Source organism: Anthonomus grandis, chromosome 5 (assembly GCF_022605725.1).
Source record: "Anthonomus grandis grandis chromosome 5, icAntGran1.3, whole genome shotgun sequence".
NCBI lineage: Eukaryota > Metazoa > Arthropoda > Insecta > Coleoptera > Curculionidae > Anthonomus > Anthonomus grandis.
Window position 1 is genome coordinate 5,699,841 of NC_065550.1, and position 26,474 is coordinate 5,726,314.

The 26,474-nt window shown below is 33.4% G+C and overlaps 1 long non-coding RNA gene across 1 annotated transcript; it reads right to left on the bottom strand.

Annotated features, from left to right (window-relative positions):
• Positions 1–20,447: 20,447 nt before the first annotated feature.
• On the bottom strand, positions 20,448–25,041 carry LOC126736911 (uncharacterized). The gene is made up of 3 exons (XR_007660826.1): positions 24,904–25,041; positions 21,635–24,035; positions 20,448–20,716 (listed from the first exon to the last, which is right to left on the bottom strand). It is a non-coding gene; the product is annotated as an uncharacterized LOC126736911 (long non-coding RNA).
• Between the last annotated feature and the right edge of the window lie 1,433 nt (positions 25,042–26,474).

Genomic DNA, 26,474 nt, shown 5'->3' on the forward strand with positions numbered 1-26,474 from the left:
TTGTTGACATTAGATTTTCGTTGTTAGGGTAACTGAATAGCAGCGGATCCATTCAGAAATAGGTTTGTTAAGCGCGTGCGATCACATTCTCAAGTCTATTAATGTTGTCATTGGGGTTGCCATATCAACCATAGCTTTATGGTTTTACGAATTGCTTCGGGTCTTATTGGACTGTGATTCACCGGCTAGGTGAATTGCTCTTGCTTATTTTTTGACTTTCCTCTGGGTGGGAATTTTTTTGGTTCACTTTCTTGGACTAATTGTTTGATTTTGTTGGGTGCAACCTAGGGTGTGCGGTGCGGGAGCGAGGGATTTTTTTTTTTAATTGAGGATTGGTTTTTGGGGTTTAGAGAGTGAGTGTGTTCCTTTGTTCGATGCAAAGCTTTGGCTGGAAGTCGGAGCTGGAAGTTTTGTCTGTTGTTTTGTGTTTTTTTTTTTAATTTTTGTTATGAGTTTAGAATAATCTAGTAATTAAATTCTCTCATAGCAGGATTCTATACGAACAAATTTTTGTTTTATTTTGGTGGTCTGATTTCTAGATGGAATTCTTTTATTGTTTTGTTTTTGCAGTCTTTTCATTTGTTTTTAAATTTTATGTGTTTTTTACGTAGGAATTTATCTATTTGGAGATTTGGAGATTTGGAGAGTATTTCGTCGTTTCTGAGAAACCACGGTGATTCTTCTAAGAACTTTGTTTTCGAAAGTTTGCATTTTTTTAGATATGTTTTTGGGGCTCTAATGAATGCGTTTTGAGCAGTATGTTAGATTGGGTCTTACGATTTGTTTGTAAATTAAGGTTTTGTTATTTTAGTTAAGAGGACTTTTTTTACATAGTAGGCTGTATAATGATTGGAATTGTCCGTTACATTCTTAGATTGCTTTTTCTATGTGGGTTTTAAAGTTTCCTAGTGTATCCAACTGGATTCCTAGATATTTTGCACTGTTTGGCCAGAGTATTTCTTTATTTTCTATTTTAATTTTATTTTTGGGCATTGTTCTTTTCTTGGCTTTCGTTTCTTTCGGTGTTAATCTTAATTTTCCATTTTTTAGGGATAAATATTAGGTTTAGGTGTTTTTGAAGCTGAATAACTATAGTTAAAATCGCTCTTATCGTGCGGGTGTATCGGATTATCAACGACAAACTTTTGTAGTTACGTTTCATTTCAATTTGCGCAATAACGTTTTTTAACTATAACGCGTCAGATAAATGAAACAGATATATGCAGCGTTAATGTATCAAACGAAGATAAAATGATAAATGTCAGTGGTTCTAAAACAATACTTTCATAACAAAAAAAAAATTCGAACATGCCTGTCTCGTTTCGATTGACGGATGACAATATTTGTCACAAGATAATTTAAATTTCAAATTATGGAAAAGAAAAAGCCTGGATTTCTAAATCCTCAAGCCAAGAAAATACTACTTAATGTTATTAATTACTTCGAGAACGAAAAATAAAATAAAGGGTTGCCTAAGAATGTACAAGAAGAAGTAGCTAAAGCGCTTGGAATTAGTTTAAGAATGGTGCAAAAGGTTGTATATGAAAACAAGAACAACCTTATTCCCAAGAAGGAAAAAAGTGTAAAAAGTCGAAGACTGCAGATTTAAGTGAATGTGTAAAAATGGAAGTAAGGGATAGGATTTATGAACTATATAGGCTAAAAACAAATATAACGCTGCCATTTCTGACGGATGTTTGAAAGCAACGCGGCGTTTTGGAAATTGGACTTTCTGCTTTATCAAAATTAATTAAAAGCATATGTTTTCGCTATAAAAAAGACTGCAATAGAAGATATTTGTGTAAACTACCAAATATTGTGAGCCAACTAATAGGATTTTTAAGACAATATACACAAAATGAAAAATCAAAGTTAAGGAAAGTGGTATTCTTAGATGAAACTTTGATGGCAAGATAAATCTGTGAAAAGCGTGAAAAAAAAAAGGATGTTATTATTTTACATGCCGGGTCTTCAACGGGATTCGTTCCAGGTGCAAGTTTAATTTTTTCTGCTAAGTCTAAAAGTATGGATTATCATGACAATATGAATTGCGAAATGTTTGAAAAATGGTTAAAGGAACAGTTAATACAGAACTTGCAAGAACGTTCCTTAATAGTATTAGACAGTGCGTCGTATCATTCAAGAATTTTGAATAAACAACCAAATGGAAGTTGAAGAAAAAGCGAAATTTATGAATGGTTAGTAAAAGAAAATCAGAAACCCTTGCCATATATGCTAAAATCCGAACTTCTTTCAATTGCAAAATCGCTGAAAAGACCAAAAATATATGCTGTTGACGAAATGGTACGTGAATATGGCCATGGAAGTTTTAAGATTGCCACCATACCATTGTCAGTTTAATGCCATTGAGCTTATCTGGGCAGGGTCAAAATCTTATTATGAGAAGCATGTGGGTGCTGGGCTTAGATCTGACCAGGTTGAAGCTATTTGGAATGAGGCATTGAATCACATCACAAAGGAGTATTGGCGGAAATCAGTGGATCACACAGAAAACATTATTAGAACCTGGTGGAAGAGAGAAAAAGTACTCGATATCCAAGTTAAACCATTGATCATTGCTCCATTTGAAGAAGATTCGGAAAATGACGAAGAGTTTTCCGACTCTGTTAGTGATAATGATAGTTATAATTAGTTTCTTTTTTTAGTCAAATTGTTTACTTCATTTTTACACATTCACTTAAATCTTCAGTCTTCGGCTTCTTCCTTTTACACTTTGTTTCCTGCTTGAAAATAAGATTGTTCTTGTTTTCATATACAACCTTTTGCACCATTTTTAAACTTATTCCAAGCGCTTTAGCTACTTCTTCTTGTACATTCTAAGCAATCCCTTATTTTCTTTTTCGTTATTAAAATAATTTGTTTTCTTTTTGCATTTCGTTTATTATTTAGGTATGATTAAAAGGTACAATTTTTTTTTTAAACAAAGCTAAGTAAATAAATTGGTGAATGCCCTGGGAGATAGAAATGCCCGTCGCATTCACCAGTTTTTTTTTTAGTTATTTTTTATCTTTTTTTGACTTTTAACTGATATAAAAAAAAGATAACACAACTTTTTTAATTTTCTGTGCATCAACGTATAGATCGGGTCGAACGACAAATAATAAATCATAAAATTAAAATGGCATTTTAAAAGTGAGATTGTAACATGAACATGAGCATCACACACAATACAAATTAATTGTTTGTCATTATACCAAAATGTATAGTTTCCCAATAATTATTACAAAAAAACACAATCGCACATAAACAAAGAAGAAGACAAGATCAAATAATCGTTAAAAATTAGACGCTGTGCCCTGAAATCGACAAATTAGTATGTTATGCACATACATAGGGTCATGCTAAATCGTATTCTAATTTCTCAAAAATATAGGTAACAACCATTCTTAAATGAAATATGTACAATTTTAATGAAAGGCTAGGGAGGCATTTTTGCTCTCATAAAAAAATATAAAATGCTTAGATTTAGATATTATTGCGTAAAGAAAAATTGATATTGAGAATTCCGTCTACTTCGGACAATTTTTTAAAAAAGAAAAGTAAATATGTCTGGCAACTTAGCAGAATATCGGAGATTCTAGGCATATACCGATGAGGCGTATACCCAACGGGCTTTATACTTATGGGCTTTCACGTCATGAAAGGAAATAACCAACGTATGTTTTACATGTCGAATCTCGGATACGTAGTATTCCGCAGACATTTTTACGGCGTTAAAGGCATCACGTCAGTTAATAATTATGATCTAAGGTGTATACGCGGCTTTAATATGTCACATGACAGCGTTCAATGTATTGTCAAACTCTCAAGGAAATAACATTTTGGCAGCCACTGATTTTTCAATTTGATTCATATTACGTGGTGACCTTTAAACCCGCACGATAAGAGCGAAGGCGACTATATATTGTCTTGTTTTTTTGCTGTTGCAAATATGTAGGTGTCATCGGCAAAGAGAGCTGTGTTTGTGGCTGGGAAGAATTGTGGGATGTCTACTTGATATAAGTTAAAGAGAGTTGGGGATAGTGGGGAGCCTTGGGGGACACCCGCTTTTATTTCTGTGAGATTTGATTTTGTGTTATTTTTTTTGTTTGGAAGGATCTGTCTTTTAGGAAGTTTTGTATAAGTTTGACTAAATTTATGTTTATTTCTTGTTGATATAGTTTTAGTAGTAGGCCTTCGTGCCATACTTTATTAAACGCTTTTTCTATATCTAATAGTGCGCTAGCGCTGCTGCGCTTCTTCTGTTTTTGTTGTCTATTACATTTTGTATCAAATTACAGAGTTGGTGTTTTGTTAGGATTTCTTTTTGAAACCCGCATTGAGCTTCTGGGATGATTTTTTTTCCTCAGTTTCTTTTGTTAAGCGATCAGGTATGATTTTCTCGGTGATTTTGCTTAGAGTGGACAGTAGACTTATTGGTCGCTAGTTTTCGGGGTGTTTGAGTGATTTATTCGGTTTGGGGATAAGTGTAATTAGTGCTTTTTTCCATTCTGATGAGAAATGATTTTTATCATTAAATTTGTTATTTTGTCGTGACCTGGTGCTTTTTTGTTTGGCAAATTTATGATTAATTGATTTATTTCGTTGGAAGATACTGGTCTGGGAATGTTTGTTGGGTATTTTTCCAGATTTTCTATAATTTTTTTTTTGTTTTTTGGTCAAGATCGGGGTTGCTAAAGGTTTGGTTGATATCGAATTGTTTTTTTAAAGATTCTGCAAAGCTGTTGCCTTTTTCTTGTTCTGTGGTTGCTAGTGTGTTGTTGTAGTTTTTCTTGTTGTACTTTTTCTACAAATTAATCAAACCAGATGTATTCAGAGCAATTTTATTTTAAAAGCTTAGCAGAGCGCTTTCGGCGTATGAGCCATCATCAGTGCTAACTGAAATGAGTTGGGTGTTATATGCGTAAAAAACATTATAGTTAAAGCTGAACGAATGGAATGTACTCACTTGTCAGTTAAGCCCAGAAGTTTACCATAGTGGGAACACATTTGATATTATTAAAATTATTTTTAAAAATTTGTTTAAGAACATTTATTTCGTTTTGAAAATTAGAAGGAGATAGAGGAATGCTTAAAAGACGGTGAATGTAACAATTAAAGGCAGCCATTTTGTGTTGGTGAGGGTGATTGGAAACATTTGAAATTATGTGGTCTGTTTGAGTGGGTTTCCGGTATATTGAAAATTCTAAACTATTTGATTGTTTATGTATTGTTAAGTCTAAAAAATTCAAATTATTATTTGTTTCTATTTCTAGTGTGAAAGAAATCTTAGGATGTATTTGGTTTAGCTTGTTTAAGAGTAACTGAGCTCCTACTGTGTCACAGTTCAAGAAACAGAGACAATCGTCAACATATGAACCAACTGATCATATATCAACCACTGACAATTGCTCATATTAACATTAGGTCTTTGCATGCCCACTTTAATGAACTTAGGCAGTTAATCTTAGATTCAAATTATGATATTATTGGATTAACTGAGACCTGGCTGAAAAAGTCTTTTGTAAGTCAGTCTTTTGAAATTCCTGGATATAGGCTTTTAAGGTGTGATAGGGATGGTCGGGGCGGAGGTGTCGGCGCTTATGTAAGAAGAGAATTTATTTTTTCGTTAATTAATTCTCCACTTGCAATAGAGCAGCTTTGGTTTAAACTATCGATTGAAGCAAAAAATATTGTTATAGGGGTTGTGTATAGGCCACCAACTTTTTCATGCATAGAGTTTTTAAATAATTTTGAGAATACTCTGATAAATCTTATTCCAGTACATGATAATATTTATTGTGTTGGGGATTTTAATATAAATCTACTTAACTATGAAAATTCGGATGTAATTAAAATTAATGAGTTATTTAATGCATTGGGTTTGACTCAGGTAATTGAGGGACCAATGCGCATAACATCTTCCTCTGCTACATTAATTGACTATGCCTTGACAACAAACAAAGATTCTGTAATAGCTAGTGGAACAACGTCCTGTGATGGAAGTGATCATGAACTTATTTATACAAGGACTGTGTTTTATTCAACTAAAAATACGCCTATTTTTAAGACAACACGCTGTTTCAAAAGTATAAATCTGCGACAGTTTCACTCGGATCTTCGGTCTATACCCTGGAACAATATATATCATTTAACAGATGTTGATCAAAAAATTTCTTTTATAACCGACAACATAGTTGCGTTGCTTAATTTACATGCACCACCTATAAAATTTCGCATTACCAAGCCGTACGCTCCGTGGTTGACTGACGGTGTAAGGGCTATGATGCAGGATAGAGATAAAATGCTAGCAAGGTACAAAAAGAATAAAAGTATTGATGACTGGAATAGTTATAACCTCCTAAGAAATATGACCACTCTTGCAATACGTAATGAAAAAAAATCATATTTTAACTTACAATTAACTGCTACAAAAGATGTTTGGTCTTCAATCAAATTACTTAACCTAAAAAATAAACAAAATAGAAATAATATTCCTAAAAATCTTGAAAATGTTGAAAAAATTAATCAGTATTTTATCAACTGTGTTCCAAAAATTAATTTAAATAAAAATACTCTAAATTATTATAAAAGTGTTAAAAATTACTTATTTCAAACGAGTTTTAGGTTTTTTGCCGTGTCGGAGTATGATATTGTAAAGGTTATTAATAACATTAAAACTACTGCCACGGGCATTGATGAAATTAATATACTTACCATCCGACTATGCCTGCCTTTTCTACTACCTTATATTGTCCATGTCATAAACTTCTGTCTCAAAAATTTTGTTTTTCCTTCAATGTGGAAAAAACGAAAGTTAGCCCTTTACCAAAGACGTTAAATCCTCTTACATTAAGCGATCTGAGGCCAATAAGCATTCTTCCAACGCTATCAAAAATATTAGAAAAAGTAATGGAAATGCAGCTTCAGAAATATGTTAAAGACAACTCAATTTTACCAGTGACACAATCAGGGTTTAGATCAAACCACAGCTGTTGTACGGCATTGGCCTCTATAACTGATGATATTTTATCAGCATTTGATTCCAATAAACTAACATTACGGGTAATGCTTGACTATAGCAAGGCCTTTGATACTCTCAACCATGATCTTTTAATAAATATTTTGTCATTTGTTGGTTTAGGGGAGGGGGCATGCGCGTTGATTGCTAATTATCTTAGAGATAGGTATCAAGCTGTTTCTTATAATGGCGTAGATTCTGGTTTTTTAGAGATTTCTTCTGGCGTGCCTCAGGGCTCTATCCTTGGGCCAATCCTTTTTTCAATCTATGTATCAAACATGGCAAAAATATTCATATCATCTAAGCAGCACTATTATGCTGATGATACTCAAATATATCTCTCATTTGAACCAGGTGAAAGTTCCCAAGCAGTGGCTGCCATTAATTATGACCTTGCCAGCATTTACGAGTTTTCTAAAAACCATTGCTTACAATTAAATTCTATGAAATCAGCATTTATGCTGTTTGGGGGCAAGGGTAGCCGTAAGAGTTTTTTACAGTATTATAGGGACCTAATTCATATCAATAACGAGCCTATAAAACACGTCGAGCACTGCAAGAGCTTGGGTCTGATTCTGGATAGTGACCTACTCACCTGATTCACGCAGCACGTAAATTCATGTATTCAAAAAGGATTTTTAAACCTTAAAAATATTTATATACATGGTTACGTTTTAAATAGAAAAACAAAAATTCTACTGTGTGATTCGCTGGTCCTATCACAGCTTAATCATTGCGATGCAGTGTATGGTCCATGCTTGAGAACTGCTGAAGAGAGTAGAATACAGAAACTCCAAAATGCGTACCTTAGATTAATATATGGCATAAAAAAGCGCAACCCCATAAAACACAAGCTTAAGGAAACCAGGTGGTTGACTATGCACAACAGAAGGATTTTTCACGCATCTTCAATGTTTTTTAAAATAATTAATTTAAGATCTCCACCTTACTTATATAATAAAATAAAATTTCGCACAGATGTTCAGAATAATAATACCCGGTATAAAGGAAGGCTAACACCTCCGCTTCACTCAACTGAAACTTATAAAAGATCATTTTCTTATCAAATTTCAAAAATTATAAATAGCTGCCAAACTAATACCATAACAAAAACAATTAATGCAATAGACTATATATTATGATATACATACATATAACAGACTGTATCTTTTGCTTTGTGATGTGTTTAGTTTGTGGGGTCGAATTTGTTTCTTTTTCCTTGTGTAGGCATATATGCTGTCACATTTTCTTTTTTTGCTGGTTGATGTTCTCTTTATAATTTATAGCGTTTATATTATTCCTATTTTGAAACTTAGTATAGTATAGATAATTAGGTTAGATGGAAGAACAGGCATTTAGATATCTGAATCTTTGTGCGCTGAATCTCGCCTTTAAACTATTAACCTTGTAATTATTGTTTTTTTTTTCTTAAATAAAAAGACCTTTATTATTATTATTATTATTATTATTATATCTGTACCAATTGAAAATTTCTTTATTGTTATCAGTCATTATAAAATTTGGTTCCAAGTGATCCATAAAGGCCTCCGCCAAAAATGGAGATAAGCAACTGCCCATAGCCAGGCCATCTGGCTGTTGGTAAAACGTATTATTAAAAAGGAAAAAATCTTGAGAAAGGCAGTGGTTAAATAATGTTATTAGGGAAATAAGATTATTGCTATTTATTTTGTCCTTCAAGATATTTTTAATATTCACACTTTCAAATTTAGGCACTGTAGCGAAAAGATTAGTTACATCAAAAGAAACCAATAGATAATTATTAGGAAATTGTGAGTCTGTTAGTTTATTTACAAGATCAGTAGAATTTTTAACACCAAATTTAGGGCAGAAGGCTGTTACATTTTTTAACAATTTAAGGATAAAATTGGGTAAAAAGGAAATTGGTGTGTTGGTGAAACTAACTACTGGTCTTATTGGAATGCCGATTTTATGTAACTTGGGTAAGCCGTAAAGACGTGGGGTTGTAGGGTTGCTGGATAAGAGGGTATACGGAGCATTATCTTCTTCTAAAAAACGGTCAAATTGTTTTATAACAGTGGAGGTCTTTCTGACAAAGTTGTTAAAAGGACTGGACTTTAGTGGTTTAAAGTGGTTTTCAGTTTAAAAAGTTTCAACTTTGGATATATAAAATGGTTTTTCCATGATCACTAAGCAATTTCCCTTATCTGCTTTTGAGATCACCAAATTATAGTTTTTTATTTTGTTTTTAATGAATTTTAGGACTTTGTCTGGAGAGTTTAAGTAAGATTTTGATTTTTTAAAATTAGATTTAAATTTATGCAATATACTAAATAGGTCATTGCGAAGAGACGTTTTTAAAACATATCGAGCTCAACTGAATATTGAAGTAAATCATTTTGGGAAATTTCTTTTTAAATATTAATTTTAAAGTAAAGTTAACTGTAAGCTAACCTAATTTGACATAGTATTTCCCGCCATCTAGGAAACCACAATAAAATGTAAACAAATCACAAAGGAGACCAACGTTCTCCCCTTTTTAAATACTGTTCGTCCTGTTTAGTATTCTGTATAGTCTTAAGTGCGTCTAAATGTAATTTTAATAATATCAAATGTGTTCCCACTATGGTAAACTTCTGGGCTTAACTGACAAGTGAGTACATTTCATTCGTTCACCTTTAACACCACGCATATAACACCCAACTCATTTCAGTTAGCACTGATGATGGCTCATACGCCGAAAGCGCTCTGCTAAGCTTTTAAAATAAAATTGCTCTGAATACATCTGGTTTGATTAATTTGTATTATCCTTCGATCAACACAGCCACTTCCCTCTTCTAATTTTTTTTTTTGTGCTCGTCGTTTTGTTCTAGTGTTTGCAGAAAATTATACCAACGGTCGTTGTTGAACTCTTTTATGTCTTGTTTAATGTCTTTGTTCAATGCGTTGACTCTTTTTTTAATTTCTGGATCTAGGATCTTTGTGCTTGTTTCTTGAGTCTGTTTCGGGCTTTTATTTTGTTCTTTAAGTCTTTTGGGAATGCGAAAGGATGAGTGTTGGTTATTGGAATTGTGCGTGAGGAATTTTCAAATGCTTCGATAATTTGTGATAAGAGGGTGTGGATATTTGCTTCTAGTTCATTGGGGGTTTTAGGAAGCGAAAGAGAATGTGTTTGTTGTAGGAGATCATTGAATTTTTTTCAGTTTATTATTTTTTTAGTGTTTATTATGGGCTTATAGAATAGATCTGTTATTTCCATAACTAATGGGGTGTGATCAGATGAAGCAAGGGAATTATCATTTAAAATTGTTAAATTGTACGGGAAATATTTTGTTATCGCTATGTCCAAAATGTCAGATGTTTTAAAGTTGAAATAGGTGTGTTCTTGTGGGGCGTGTATGTTTAAGAGATTTTGTGTGGCATATATGTTAGATTGTAGATTCCAAAAATAACTTAAAAAAAAAAAACTTTTATTTCAAAATTACAAAAATAAAAACCGACATAGGTTTATCTTATACTAAATACTTAATAATAATGATCTAAGAGCTAACAAGCAATGGCTTTTTATATAAACAGAAAATGCTGATTATCATCAGAACAATATGATAAGGTTCTTTCCACGGTCTTTTTAAACAACAGCTAAGCATAAAAGGTGCTACGCTTACTTATTCCTGGAAACGGCCACGGACCTGGTTGAGACGGTAAACATGTGGGTTGGCCTTGGTATCGGGTTTCATGGTATATTCTCATCTAACAGCTCCCCTTTTAAAAGAAAAGTTGGTGTTAATCTAAACAGCAACTTTTAAGCAGAACTCTTATTGGCGTTGAGTTCCATTGCTTCTTCTTGGTCTCCTAGGTGGATACTAGGACGTCTTCTTGGGACCATCCTCGAAAGCTGCTCTCTAAATGTCCGTATTCTGGGCTTAGGTTAGAATGGTGGGAAGTCATCATTGTTTGAACTATATTCGTCACTATACCAGTGGTTGGAGTTCGACGTCTTCGGTACTTGCAAGTAATGTAAAGAACTATGAGCAGAACTATGGATACAATTGTTGTAATGGTGAACCAATTCATGTGTTTGAGATTGAGATTATGTTCGGCAATGTTCAGGTCATCAACATTTAGTTCACTGATGCGTAATGGTTTCAGTTTCGACATTTTCGTTTTCTCTGGCAATTGATCACAGCAAGAGTATGGAATCAATATTGGAGATGAGTTTGGCTTCGACGAAGTCTCATTTGTTTCTCGTTCAAGTGAAGCTTGGATCCTCGTAGTTCCAACAAACGCACCACAGGTAGTTCCAAGGATGACTACGGTTTTGTCCGTAAGAATTTCTGAGACTATACCCTTGTTTTGACACTTAATGGTGATTGGAACTGGACTTGATGTTGTGACTAGCCATGAGTTTTGACGGATAAGATGTGCAGCTTATCCGTACCTTCTGCACAGAAAATGGAAGGTCTACAGGTTTTAGGCAGTTTTGTATGTTGCCTAAGGAGTTGTGCTTCACAGATCACATCACTGTCGATGGGGTACGGAAGTACATTAGTACAGATTTTCGTTGCCCTGTCGATATTTTTACAATGGTCCAAGTTTTGAAATGTAGTGAAAAACAATGAATCATCACGCGCAATATAATTATTTGTAGTTGATATTGTCTGATAAAGGCCTGTTGGATTATCTAAGATCGGGATTGGATAAAGGCGATACAGGGTATATACTGAGGGTTCAACAAGAGGTATTCTTAAAACAAATACTATTTTTGTATCAGATTGATAAGCATCTAATTTGATTAAATCTAAGTATTGAGCAATAGTTGAAGTTGAAATTGGCAAAGGTAAGTTGTATTTTTGTAGAGAGTGAGAGATTTCCCCAAGTGAATCCTCTAAATCTGATGGTTTTATTACAGAGCCATGTAATATCTTTAAGCGTGCAAAGGTGACTGCATTTACTGCGTCATTTATACTGTCCTTAATGAATGTATAGCTTTCCATTAGCGGTTCACATAAGTCTAAGATTTTAAATTGTGCACGATAAAAAGCTAGATTATCTGAAAGTGAAGCAATTAAAGTTTCTATTTCGCAAATATTCTGATTAAAGGTTTCTTCATCGATTTTAAGTTTTTGTATGGTAGAATTAAAACTCTTTTTAACAGAAGTTGTAACTGAAATTTGTTGTTGCATAAGCTGTTCGATATTTGCCTCATTACTATTAATTTTGTTAATACAGTCATTAAATTATTGTCCATCTGATGCATCTAAGTTTCCAGTTATTGATTTCCAAACTGTTCTGATACCGTCGAATATTCCTCGTTTTTCTCTTAAATTAATATCTTTAGTACCGATGATTAATTCTTGATATTTAACGTTTACGTGTTTCGAAATTTGCTTAAGAAGACTAGTGTGAGTTTGTATTTCAACAAAAGCTGCCATCATTCGATTAGATTTTTCGATTGACAGGCTGTCTAATAAACCGTTCAGGATGTTATCATTATGCTCAATTGCTTGTTTAAAGGGAAGTAAATCTTGATATACTAAAAGTGTCCATTTGTCGTTTGAAATTTTAATGTTAATTTCTTCATTGAAAAAGAGTCCAATTGTATTGTTAATGGTCGTTATTCGGTATTAGCTTCTGGCGATCGAAGTCAATCCCAGTAACCTGCAAGGAAATGATAGGGAGATAAAACCTATTCGAAATACGGTTTCATTCTATCAAAATTAACTTTGGTTGTTTTATTCGTTTTGGGGTTTAATAAATTGGCTGAATTTGAAAGAATTTCAGTTATGACATACGGACCGTTAAATTTGTTTTCTGATTTGGATTTTATTTGTGATTCTCGGACGTAAACCTTATCACCAACGGAGAATTCGGGTTGTTTTTTCGATATACGTTGATCAAATCTTTCTTTTGACTTTTGTTTAGCATGTTCTGTTCTTTGCCTAGCAACTTTAGAAAAATAGCTCATTCTATTATTTAGATCGCAGATGTATTTTGAAATAAGGGCTACTTGATTGTAAAGTATTTCTGGGGGTCTATTTGATGTATGGCCAAATATAAGCTCATACGGAGTAAAACCGTGTGTTCTGTTTTTAGTGTTATTGTAACAAATAACAGCATAAGGTAAAATCGAGAAAGGTTGGATTTCCTATTGGCTGTTCAAATAAATTATAATCAATTTGGCTAGAAAAATCTTCGACATTTTGATCGTAATAATAGGTTTGACTATTATCGGAATAATACTAATAGTCGTACTGCTCGAGGTAGTTATCAAAATAACTATTCAATATCATCAAAATAGTTATTTTCGTCAAAATAGTTATATTGTGAACCGTCATCAAAGTTCATATGATAGGTTCTTTGATAGTTTGGGTTTCTTTGAATGACACTGGGACGATACTGGTTTTGGCTACTTTGTCCAAAATTTGGTCGTGGGTTAGAAGGGTTTTGAAATGAAGGTTGATTTTGTGAATATGACCTTTGAAAATTATTTGGGCTGCTATTTAAATTTGGTGCTGGGTTTCTAAAATTATTAGGTCTGGGGCTTGACTGTACTCTACATTCAACTGAAGTATGGCCAATTCTTCCGCATTTAAAACATTTTATACTAGGATTTTGCGGGCGTCTTAAGGTAGTGTTTGGTCTGGATGATGGATGTGGTTGAATGGGTCTATTTTGTTTTTGATTTTCAAAATAGGACAATTGCAATTCTCGCCTAATTCTAGCTTGAGCTTCAAGTAAATTGTTGGGATTACTTGCGCGTACTATGTGACCAATACGTGGGTCTAAACCGGTTAATAGTGTGTTTAGAGCCATCGAGTCTATTAAATTCGTTTGCGCTATTTTTTGAGGTGCGGTTAAATTTTGTTTTTGCACGGCAGAGTGCATTTTAGAGTTAAGAGTTTGAAGCCTATTAAAGAATATTAACGGGGATTCATTTGGTAATTGTTTTAATCTCTGCAAATCTTGTATTAAAGAAGAGAGGTCAGGTAGACATTATAATATTTTTAATACTTTTTTCGAAATACGAAATTAGAAAATCGAACAGTATAAAAATAGTAAAATAAAATGTGTATAAAATATTAAAATACACAAAAACAAAAATATAAACGAATGATTCAATGCTTTTACTTACAAAAGAATCTTCTTAACCATGGTCTTGTTCTCTGCTTGTTGGATACCAGGGGATTCACCAGGTGTTCCTTCCGTACCCTTGTTGCTGAGTGAGGACGCTGGATATCACTCGCGAATTTGGATCAACCTGTTTTCGCGGCGTATAACTATCCGTTCCGACTGCGCCAATGTTAGATTGTAGATTCCAAAAATAACTTTTTAAAAAAACTTTTATTTCAAAATTACAAAAATAAAAACCGACATAGGTTTATCTTATAGTAAATACTTAATAATAATGATCTAAGAGCTAACAAGCAATGGCTTTTTATATAAACAGAAAATGCTGATTATCATGAGGACAATATGATAAGGTTCTTTCCACGGTCTTTTTAAACAACAGCTAAGCATAAAAGGTGCTACGTTTACTTATTCCTGGAAACGCCTACGGATCTGGTTGAGACGGTAAACATGTGGGTTGGCATTGGTATCGGGTTTCATGGTATATTCTCATCTAACATATATATTTAGTTTAGATTTTTCTTGGTTGCTTTTTATGCATCCCCAGTTTTTATGTTTACTGTTTAAATCACCTGCCACTATTGTTGGGTGATTTGAGCTAAACAGTTCGTCTAGAATGGTTTTGTTTAATGGTTTTTTGGAGGTTTGTAGGCTGAGACTATAACCATTTCTGTATTATTAAAGTTTAGTTTAATAGCTGTTGTTTCTATTTGTGGGTATGTGTTCTGAGGTGAAATTAGGTAGTGGTTTATCGAGTTTTTGATGATGATTGCTGTGCCTCCTACTAGTCTTTCTGGCCTGTCCGTTCTATATATTGTGTATTTTGGGATTTTTAGGGCTGTATTTTGATTGTATAGATAATCTTGGAATTTAAATCTTTTTGGGTCTAAAGAATTTAAATTCCATCTTAAGATTTTGATGTACTTTGATGTTTTACAGTCCATTATTCATATTTGTGAGAAGATTCGTTATCAAAGGGTTTTGGTTTATTTTTTGTGTTATGATATGAATTATGTTTTTGATAAATTTGGTTTTCATCTTGAGTTAAAAGTAGTAGAATGGGGTTGATTTTTTCTATATTTGATGTTTGTTGTGAGGATTGTTGTTGGGTAATTTGAGGCGTATGGATATTATTGGCTGGCCCCACGAGACATTCTTAAAACGGCAAACGTTATATTCCAATATGAAATTGGTAGGGATGTAAAAATCCACACGCTTAATTATTTATTTATTTGTTTATTTAAAGTCTTACAAAACACCTTACAAAGGTAATTAAAATATAAGACTACAAGAATATACCTAATCTACAAGACTAAGCAATATAGTTAGAAAGTAAAATAGTAAAAAATTTAAAATATCTATCATATTTAAGGGACAAACAAACACTTATTATCTGACAAATAGAATGATAATTACAGGTTAAAGTGGTTGTTCTAGGTTTTTAATTTCTTTAATAATTATGTTAAAAAAATCAATATTCTGATTTCTATAGAGCTCATTACAGTGCTCTAATATTTGATTTAAAGGACTCTTCTTAGACGATCTAATTCATCTAATGCTAAACATTCTAGCCATTTGTTTTGCGCCTGTCAAAATAAGTGACAAGTTTTTATGATATTATAAAGTGTGTTGTTTTTGCCATTTCTACATAAGCATTTGGCATCATTGCATGAGACATGTTGCAAGCAAACAAACTACTCATAGTTTCACGGCAATGCTAATTCTAGCATTTCAATGTTCTAAGGTTTAAATACTTATTATTTTTTAAATAAAACAGTTTTATCCAAATCTTTTGGGAGTTTTTGAAATTATAGCCGTATATGTTTAAACATCTAACAATTCAATAATTTTTTACGAAAAAACCTTCGTTTGTAGAGATTTGCAACGATCTAAAATCGGTTTAGATATTTATTATCTATTATAGAAAGAAGTTTTATCCAAATACTTTGGGAATTTTAGGAGTTACGGTTAGTTTTAGGGATGTAAATAATTATGGTGTTTTCATGATTATTTTGGGTTTTAGGTTTTATTGAAAATATTTGTAGTACTGGCTTCAGTCCAGGAACCACGGTATTGTCAAGCCTATTACCATCTACTATAGTGCGCATGACGAACCTTCTTGGTTGATGATGGTAATTTTCTCAGTCTTTCTGCCTAAAACTTCAGGGCACGGAAAACTCGTTTAAAATTTTGCTAAAAATGTGTAACCTGTGTAAAGGGATTGTAGGCAGCTTAATCAAAACAACTAAAACATCATCTTTAAAAAATAGCCAGGAAGGAAAGAATGAACAAAACATTATGAACATTTTTCATGGTTTTGGTTGGTCGATAAGGGGCGCTATTATGTGAAAAAGTAAAGGCAAATTCCTTTAATACTATTTTTACTACCTACTCCTTTTATACTACCTTTAATACTACAATGCATGGTGCCAGAATGGCCCTCCTGGCCCTCTCCAAAAATTGTAGCGTCAGCCGTGTCAGCATTACCGTTGATTCCAAGCCGACCGACCCTACCCAAACTGCGCAGGTCACAGAACACAAATATATTGAAATGCGTGTTGCATAATGATCAGACAGGAATTCCACTGACGTTGGTGACAAGGACGGGGGCAGCCATCTTGGGTGGCGTGTGGCGGGAAATTTAAACCTGATTTATTGCGCGATATTTGAAGTTATTCGCAGAATTACAGAAGTTTATGCGTTAACTGAAGAATGATGAGAGATATAATTAAATAGAATTTTATTTTATTTGAAAATTAACAATATATTTATCAGTTTAAAAATACCCACATTTTATTAAAGTTATTAATTTTGAACTTGAAAGGAAAATAAATGTTAATATTGCATATCTGACATCCCTCATCGCTTTCTTCAAGAATTAACACATTAACTAAGATCTTATTTGATTTCGATTTAGTTCTCAAGAAATTGCTTATTTAGGACATTCGTGTCTGAACTTTTAAGGTTTTTACGTTTTTAGATATAGATACTTACCAATAATTATAAAGTGACACCATAGGTATGGAAGCAAATTTAAAATAAAAAAGAAAACAAAAATAATTTGTCTTTTAAATATTTTATTTTTAGATGAATTAAAATAAATTTAACAAATGGCTTAGAAGCGCATAAAAATAGTTACAATACATTCTATATTAAATACTGTAAACTGTAAAGGTGGCGACAAAGACCCAAGACCAAGACACGAAACAGAGACCGCGACCGCTACTCGACTTAAGGCTAAGCGCGCACTGGCGATTTATTGTCGTGCGACTTCTAGTCGCAATCGCAAATATTTTCGAGTACAAAAAATTTGGGCGCGCACAGCGAATAATAAATCGCAATATTAGTGTATTTTCGAAATGGATTTTGTTGAAACAACTTGTGTAGTAGCTCTGCTATTGCGTAATAACGCCAGAAAACAACGTAAAAAAAGTACTGGGTGCATCCTATTGTTAGTCAAAGGTTAATTAAAGGACAATTTTACAAAATACATTTCAGTTTGGTAGAGCATCCCAAAAAATTTTTTCAATATTATCGGCTAAGTGTGAACAGTTTAAGTACACTGCTTCAATTAATAGAGCCAAATATAACGTATAAAAATACTACATGGAGGCAGGCAACACCACCTGAAGAGCGACTAGCAGTAACATTAAGGTAAATAAGAACAATCGCAAAGTAATTTATTCCTTTTAGTTAATTAATACATTATGATTACAAGTCATATAATTCGCTAATCATTATCTCTTGATGACTCAAAATTATTCGAAAATTCCGAATAGTAGGTCTGGAGGGAAGAGTTTTTATCAGACTGGTTGGAAAACTGAGGCAAACTTGCTGGCAAACTTACAGATGTTGTATTGGAAAATTGAAGCGAAGCTGCTGGCAAATGTACAGAGGTTGTATTGGAAAATTGAGGCAAAGCTGCTGGCAAACGTACAGAGGTTTGATGCTGCATATTATGTGGGCCTGGATGGAAATACTGATGGAAGTTAGTTTGTGTTGATGGCCCAGGCTGTGTATAGAATTTTGCATTTCTCATCACATTTAGTATTTCAAGTTTGGAAAAATGTTTTTGCTCGTCGTTTAGTTTGGCCAACATAGGAATTAACATAAGAGCAAAGTTTTTATCCTCTGAAACTTCCTCCGTTTGTTTGTTCTTTAGAATCTCTAATAACGAAGCCTCATATGTGGATATTTGATGAGAAGATTTGCTGAGTGGTGTCCTCTATGCAGGTTTTGCAGAGAGTAAAGAACGTGGAGTCTCCTCGTTGTTGTTTCTGGGACCTCCATGATCGTTTGAAAGCTCTCCATCATCGTTTCTGGGTCCTTTATTATGGCCTAACAGTTCTTCCTTATCCCCTGGAGGCCCTACATTGCCACTTGTTGTTCTGGGTTGTTGGTGAGGAAGTAAAAATAGCAATGCGTCGAAGTAGATGTATTTCCGACGTTTTTTTGCAGGCTCACCAGATTTGATTTTTTTCTGAGCAGCAAGCTCTCTTTCTTTGAACTTCTTTCCCTGTACCAAAAAAAAAATTGTAACTAATTATATACGTTTTATTTTAGGTATCTGGCAACCGGAAATAGCTTTAACTCTTTGTATTTCGAATTCCTGTTAGGAGCTACAACAGTTCGAGAAATTGTTAAAGATACCTGTCATCAATTATGGGAAGTTTTCCAACCTTTTTACATGTCCGAAAAATCTGAAGAGGACTGGATAACTATTTACAAGGAATTTTATTACCGTACTAATTTTCCGAATTGTATCGGGGCCGTTGACGGTAAACATATAAGAATGAAGCAACCAGAGACAACAGGCTCAGAATTTTACAATTACATAAGAATTTTTTCTCAACAGTACCTCTTGCCGTGGTTGATGCGGATTATTGTTTCATTTCAATAGATGTGGGATCCTATGGTGGACACAGTGATTCCAATATATTTAAAAATTCGAATTTTGGCCGAAGACTAACAAGTAACCAATTAAAAATTCCTAACCCACAAACATTACCTCACGATGAAAAAGGAAAGAGTATGCCTTTTGTCATTGTCGGGGATGAGGCATTCGCTTTAACACAACAGATTTCCAAACCATATCCTCGAAGAAACCTCACACCAAAACAACGAGTTTATAACTATCGATTAACCCATGCTCGGCGGATGGTAGAATGTACATTTGGAATTATGAGCAATAAGTGGCGAATTTTCCATCGTCCCTTAGATGTCGGAATAGAATTTTCTGACGAAATCATTAAAGCGTGCTGCGTTTTACATAATTTTGTAAGAAAACACGATGGTATAAAATTTCACAAGGAATCATACGAATGCCTTTTACAGTCCATTCGGCCTGCTGGAACAAGAGCTAATACATCGGGCATGCAAGTACGAGACTATTTTGCAAATTATTTTACCTCTCCGCAAGGTTCAGTTGCTTGGCAATATGACAAAATTTAAAGCACATTTTCTAAAATTTGTATTATTTAAAGTAATAAAAATATAATCTACCTGCCTCTGTCTTTTCTTTCTGCACCTGATAGTTCATGCCATTTTGCTATTACATTTGCGCATACTTCTGTCCATAATTTCTCTTTCGCATTTCTATCACTGTATTCTTTCAGTTCTTTATTATACAGCGCTGGTCTTTTTTTCCACTTCCACAATAATTCTCTCAGTATCAAGAACAATGTGGGTCGTTTCTTCACTGTCAGACATGATTTTTTATTAATATCAAATATTTCACACCCAAAATTAAATATATTATATATGTACTACTAATCACAACTGAAAACAGGGAAAACGTCAGACGGTTCCAATCCAACGAAAATCGTACTGCTAAATAATCGCAATCCGTGCACGTCCCTACGAGTCGGTATACTTCATTCAAAACAGCGATAGTCGCGTCGCTGCTAAAATAGGACTGGTTCTATTATTTAGTCGCAGCGATTATTTTGTCGCAGAATGCGTGCATGTTCATTAAACTGTTAATGCTTCATTTTAGCGACTAAAAGTCGCACGATAATAAATCGCTAGTGCGCGCTTTGCCTACGACTTTCCTATACGTTCATTTCGCGAGTGAGACCGGCTACCGCGATACGAGAAGACAATGAGACGGTCTCCGAGTCGAACAAGTAGTTGTCGCGCATCTCTCTAGAAAGCACATGTGAATTTGTGCAAAATGACTTGATGAAGGTACTGATAAATTAGTTGAAATAATAAGACAACATCCTGTGCTGTTTAATTCTCAGCTTAACTCATACAGAGATGAGAATTTGAAGGATAATATTTGGAAGAGTATAGCTGAAACTCTAAATAAAAGTGGTGATTTTTAAATATCCACATTTATTTAACAATTATGACATAGTTGTAATTATAGACTTAAAAAAATAAAACATCTATTTAAGACGCGTAACACGTTGTTCTTGCTACTTCACTGCTCCTTGCTGCGTCATAAAATACTCGGTTAATTTTGATCTTACTGCTAATCCATTACTATTCGAAAAGACTCCTCGCCCATGCATTGCTAAGACATTTTGAGGTAAATTTTCCTCCTGGTTCCATTGATATACAGGTGTTGTGCAGGTTCTAAAAATCCTTCCCGTAAAAGATTATGCAAGCAACAGGCAACTAATATCATGTCAGTACATGTTTCTGGCACTATTCCTTTAGGCGTGTAAAACACTCTGAATGTCTGACAAAGCAAACCAAATGCGTTTTCAGATAATCTTCTTGCGCGACAAAGGCGATAGTTAAATATTTCTTTCGATAAATTACTTTTGACTACTTTCCTACAGTCGGATTACCAAACAGATGGAGTAAATGATGTGCGCGAAATATAGGCCCGCCCATCGATGCAACCTTGGCAGATTTAGACGAGGAGAATTATGCCTACTTATTTTAAATTATTTTCCCGTACAGCTTTGCTTTGTAAGCAGCTTTTTTTAAAATATAATACGGTCGCCTGTAAAATGGGTCCAAACCGATTTTGAGGTTGTGCCAGGTAATGATATAATAATCCCTTTTATCATTAATTTTGTTATGCAAAGTTATGTTAATATATTGGGGTTTTCCGAAAAGAATGCAAAATTATGCCCGAATACCGAATTTCATAACCATAGCCCTACTTTGATTTTTACAAATTTCAATCTCTAATTAAACATGAATAAAAAAATTCATTGGTACATAAAACGTAAAAATCAAAGTAGGTCTATGGTTATGAAATATGGTATTCGGGCATAATTTTGCATTCTAAACAACCTTTTCTTATAAACTTTTTTAATATCTTGCCTAGAGTTACTACTTTACCCTCCACTTTACCTACTTATAAAATTTAAAAAATTTTCGTATCAAGGCAAGCTTGATTTTAAAAAAATAATAATATGCTAAATTTTATTTTTTAATCAAACAGGGCTGGATGCCAAACGGTCAAATTTTAAGCACAAAATTTTTTGTCATTTTCACGTATAAATTTGCTCATCCTGGGACACACTCTATATTAAAAATATTTATTACCTGCTGCTTCTGCTGTAAACTGGACTTTTTGCTGGATGTTTTATATATGTTCATAATAACTTCCTTTTCAGCAATGGTCAAATGTTTTCCTACTCTTTTCTTGGGGGGTGACAATGGGGATGTACGTGGCGCGTCAGACATTATTTGTTAACAAACAAATTAACAAAAAAATAAACACAATCCCAACTTTTCAATATTGCGAAGATTCAAATATTCGAATAGCAGAAAATTCAACCAAAACGATCTAAAGCCGCTCGACTAATAAAATTAAATAAAAACCCAAGTCACAGCATAAAGAAACCAGCAGTCGCACTTCAATAAAAATACATTGGCTTGAATAAGCGAGTTTGGTGCATGTGTACTAACGCAGGCGAGGCATTTTTGCTTATAGTAGGGATGCCGCTGACACTTGCTACGGTCCACGCGGCTTTTGCCTTGGCTAGAGCCGGACTTAAACATTTTTTTAGATGTTATTATCTTGTAAAATAAAAATACCTACATACTACAAATATTGATTTTTTAATATAAATAAAGTTCATACATTAACAAAATATTTAAACAAAAATAAACATCGCATTTCTACATCTAACAACGACGATATAGAAGAATACGTGCAGGAAGTTAATTAGGTATGTACCATAAATTTAAGAGACCATTCTTTGAGTAATTTTAAAACAAAAAGTTCATATAAACATATGTCCAGAAATTCTTCGTTCTCAATATACAGGGTGTTAAAATTTAACAACAACTAAAATATATGTCACTGACTTTTGTGCAATTTTTATTATGTTCTGTGGATTATACAAATAAAACTTTTCTGTCTCTTGAATTTTTTTCGTATCTTGCTTAGTTAATAATAAATTCCAAATGAAACTTTTCCCCAAATTCCTTGTGTGATCCAGGGATATGCAATTAAGTGGACTTTTTTTTTCTCGAAAAATAAGCGAGATACGAAAAAATTGTATTTGTATTTGAGTAAATCAAATAACATATTAAAAATGGCACAAAATTCAGGCGCCCCAATTTTTTTGCCACAAATATTTCTTCAGGTCCCGTTCGAGATTACACTGAACCTAATAAATTTAATCATGTTAGGGGTAAATTAGCTCCTTAATGTTATAAATAACACCGCCAGAGAACTTGCGGACCTATGTTCATATGAACTTTTTGTCTTAAAATTACTCAAACAATCGCCTGTTAAATAATTTATGGTACATACTTAATTAACACCCTGTATAGTAACGCTTTTAGATTAACATCTGACTACATAGTAGTTTAAGAATAACTAATTATACAAATAAAGTAATATTTCAAAACAAATAGAAACTCTTAGGCCAATAAATAAAGACAAATAGTTGGGTTAAATCTGCGAATTTTTGTTATATTATTAAGTACCAACTAAAGTAAAAGTATACAATTTTGCAACTCTTTTAAATATGGCAACACTGTTAAAATGGCAGAAATATAAATAATGTCCTTAAAAATCAAAAAAAAAAAAATTACATTGCTGCAACTTTAATTGATGCTTAATTATGTTATTTAAGCCATACAGCCAAATTTGCAGCTATTAAAAACTTTGGCAAAGTCAATTATTTTGCTTCATTAATAATTTTTAACATATCCCTCTTTTAATACAAAAGTTTTTATAAAAAACGCTACGCTTTGTAAAAATGCTATTAAAATAGTCACTAAGTACGGCGCTGAACTAGGCGATACACCTATGAACACAGTTTGATAAACAGTGAGCTCGGCATCCGGAGAACATGGCTGCGGCATGGCTAAGGATGCTATTAGTTCGCTTACATTTTCGAGCGGAGTGAGACTGCTGGTTTCTTTATGCTGTGCCCAAGTCATGAACCCTATCGAGGCTCTAGGCTACACCTCCGGTGCTGAACGATCACGTGACTACTCCATCTGTTCGGTAACCCAAGTATAGCGTAGGGACGTATCAAGACTAAATGCTTCATCTCCAACCAAAAATTGTGCCAATTTTGTATTAGATCCAGGAAGATCAGGGAAATTAAAGTCATTGTTTATTATTTTTTTTCCCATTTGTGACTTTTGGAAAATTCCACTCCTTTTTTGCCATAGGAAGCAACGTCGACAGCAATAAACTTGTAGTTATGATCTACGGTAGCCAGGAGAATTATGGAATAAAACTCCTTATAATTAAAATACAAAGATCCACTAATTCGCACCGGTGCAGTTGGGAAATTGCCATTTATTCCAAAAACCTTCGGATACAAGGTTGAAATCATTTTTCTTTGGTATAGGCATTAAAATAGGCACCAAATTAATAATTAAATGTTTGAAAACTTCTTTAACGATTTGTAAAATATAAGAGGATAATATTCGAAATGCGAAGGACAAAAATGCGAATGTTTCTCCTGTTGCCATGAACCTAAAAAAATATATATTTATGAATTATTTTTAAATTATTACAGTCAAGTCATTCATTATTAATAATTATTATTATTACAGATTCAGAATGCCTTAAGAAATGGAAATTAATAAAGGACTCCTACAACCGGTACAAGCGTAAACAAAAATGTTCAACGGGATCGGCAGCACCTTTATTAGATTTTTAGAAAATACACTATCTAAAAGACAATGCTCTTCGAACATTATAGATCATGAAAATATGAATCCTGGAGTTAATTTGGACACCTCAGTTAAAGAGGGGCTTTCATCGATTGGAGATACTTCCGTACATGAGATAGTGCCACTACCATCAACTTCTACTTCAACATTTATCGATGAAACTACACAAGAAGGTAATGGCGCAATAACAACAATCTCAGATAGACAAACAAAAAGGATTACAAAAAGAAAAAAAAACGAAGATGACTTTTTAAAGTTAATGAAGGAAAGGTAAGAAAACAGAGATATACTGCTAACATCAGCAGCAAACAATGTTAGCTCAAAGTCAATTGATGAAATATCAGCATTTTCGAAAAACATTGAAATGTCTTTGAGAAAATTAAGTGTGCGCTCCAGGTCAATGGCCAAGAGTGAACGTCACATCTTCTTCCAACTCATTACCAGAAGGTCGGCTGATTTAACGCCAACATTTTGCCAACCGCAGACTGTTTTTACTGATTTATCATCACTATGCCATTTCCGGAATGATTTAACCGACCCAGTGCAGAAGGTTTTCACTAACCAATTTGAGAACGTGTCGAATGATCTACTGTCAACAATTTCTGCAAAATTCTAATAGATACTAAAATGTTATATCTACCTACTGTTTGCTAATGTTATATGCTTACCTTAGTTTTAATGCTAATTTTTCCTTCAAGGTTATTCTCCCTTTTTTTGGCATTGTTTTTTTGCATTAAACTTAATACATAATCAAATTGGATTTTGTTCAGCCGAAAGTACATCCTAAACATACTTTCATCAAACAATAAATGGTTCTTGATCAGAAGTGAAAATGATCTTTCTTGGTTTCTAGTTGTATATAATTTGTTGGTCGACTTTCTTTGTTTTGTTTTATACTAATAATATAATAGCAGATCATCGTCTTCTTCTTCCAATAATAAGTTAATAATTGTATATCTCTCCATTACACTACGCTTAATACAACTAATTACGCAATACTGGTCTGCTGTCTGCAATCTTGTGGTCTCAACGCAGAGTACACCTCCAAGACCGAGACATTTGTCTCTTGTCTCGGTCTCTGCCGCTACGCGAACCACCACCTTAAGCATGGCATTAATGAGATTTCCATAAGTGTCGTGTAACAAACACACCTAAATAAAAAAATTAAACATATATATTTGACTTATAACAAAAACCAGAATTGTGCCGATTTCTTAAATTAAATCTTCTCATGGTTGATTAATTAATTATTAATGACTAGATATAACACAAATACATATGTACAAATCAATTTGAATGTTTTTTGTTTCTTTTTTTTTAATGTAAGCAAATAATAAAACCAATAATGTAATAGCAAATAATGTGAGTAAAACAAACTATAAATTCTAATAAAAAACTTAACTTAATACCTGACAAAGTATCACAATGTACACAATGAACAATGATATAAATACCATAATGTTTTTTTTTAAATTTTTTAAACAGAAATCAAAAAATATTAAATTCAACAAAAAAATAAATATAATAATTATTTATAAATGCAACCTTAAAAGTTTGCGTTATTGCCAAGATGCCTACGTGATGGTTTTGATATTATGTCACATGCCAGTGGGGTTGTCTCCGGTAAAAACATAAAACATGTGTCAAGGTCTGTCAAGTAAGATGTTTAGTGAATTAGACTTGTGCAACCATGTTTTTTGTTCTTGAAATGAACTTGGAGCTTCTTTATTAACTGAATAAAGATATTCTCTCTTAATTTGAACAACATTATTGAATACATCTTATGACACACTTTGGGACTGGGTTGCAAATAGGACATTTTTTGCATTAGGGGCCTTTGAGTAATTATACTCACTTTGCATTTCAATTCTATGTGGTGATCATACTACAGCGTCACATGCACAAAATATTAACCTACGGAGATAGAAAAGAATCCTTTACGACCAAGGTCAAATGAAAAGATTAGTTCCCGGCCGAACCACGAAGTAAGGGCGCTTCCTCTGCATTATCGATTTTTCATGGCTCCTCCCACTCCCGCTCGGGAATCCCGAAATTGGAGGCGTTTGGTTGGTTTTCGGTTTTGTTGTTGTTTGTTTGTCTCTTTGCAAATTGCGAACTTTTGTGATTTCCATTTTGTGATTTGTGTTTTTTCATCGATTTTCTTTAGTATTATTTAATTAGACATTTTAGACTATTTGTGATAGCGATACTACGTGGGCGATCATCCAATCCACTTTGG